A 1,290-nucleotide genomic window follows, 5' to 3' on the forward strand; every position below is an offset into this window, starting at 1 on the left:
ATCACCAGGCTGGAGGACGGGCTGGGAAGTTCCAAAGTACATCCTAGTGCGTTGGAAATCAACTGGCTGCTTTGTGCCCTTCTCAATGCTGCCACACCAGTGCTGAGGTTATGACAGTTGACAGGATTGAGACCTCAGGATCAATATTTCTCTCCATTTTGTCATTTTAAAAAAGATTTATTTCCTTTTATTTCACGTGTTTGGGTGTTTTACCTACAAGTGTCTTTGGGACCTTGTGTGTGTAGTGTCTTCTGAGGCCAGAAGAGAGCATCAAATCCTTTGGAACTAGAGTTAGAGATGTTTGTGAGCTGCTGTGTGAATGCTGGGAATTCAATCTGGGTCCTCCAGATAAGCCACAAGTGTTCTTAATCACTTAGCCATCTCTTCAGCTCCTGTTTTGTCATTCTTATAATTGAAGGGTCTACCAGCCCTTTCTTAACCTTGAAGGTTGCCTCCCGCCACCATACACACAGTGGGTGTTCATTCAGTAGCTGCATCTCAGAGTGAAGGCAGCCTTTGCTGTCTATCAGATCCTTCTCAAACCTGTTTCAAATCTGACCTTATTTGTGAATTGGACTCATTCTCCACTGACTCAGACCTGGTATTTGTGTCTGTAAATGCCTCTGAGCCCCTGTGTCGGGTTTGTGGGAGATCAGAGCATGGTTTTTCCCTTTTTTTGAATATCCATCATATTCAGTCTTTTGTCTTAATGCTGGTTATACTCAGGTCTCTATTACATTCTCTTGTTTTCCTTTTCTCCTCCTGCAACGGCAAGGCCCGACAGAATTGTTTTCTGTCGTGCATGGCACTTAGTGGGGTCCTAGACCCCTTGTCCTCACGAGTTATTAAGCCCCCCCCCCCCAACCTTTCCTACCCTCAAGGAAAGGAAGTACAGAGAAACAGTTACTAAAAAAATTTGTTTCACAGGGGTTGAGACCTAGAACCACAGCTAACAAATCTGGGAGTTAAATATACATGTCTTCCTTCCATTAGAAATGTTGGAAGTAACTCGCAATTAAATTTTCAGGAAATCCTGAGAAATCCAGCTTAAAGCTGAGTAGAGGAAAAGACAAAAGTGGAGTATGCCAAGGAAAAAGCAGAGATTGTGGAATGGACACTGGTCAGTGCATGTCAATAAGGCTAGTGACAGAACCAGAAAGGAGGGTACTCTTAGGGAAGATTGTAGAAGGAAAAGAGCTGGAGGGCTGGACTGTAAGTCTGATAGAGAATGTTGATCAGCAGACCAGAAATGGCCCACTAGGGGAAGGCAATAGGACATTTTTTTCTTTC

Source organism: Peromyscus californicus, unplaced genomic scaffold (assembly GCF_007827085.1).
Source record: "Peromyscus californicus insignis strain IS unplaced genomic scaffold, ASM782708v3 Scaffold_23__1_contigs__length_62951481, whole genome shotgun sequence".
Taxonomy (NCBI): domain Eukaryota; kingdom Metazoa; phylum Chordata; class Mammalia; order Rodentia; family Cricetidae; genus Peromyscus; species Peromyscus californicus.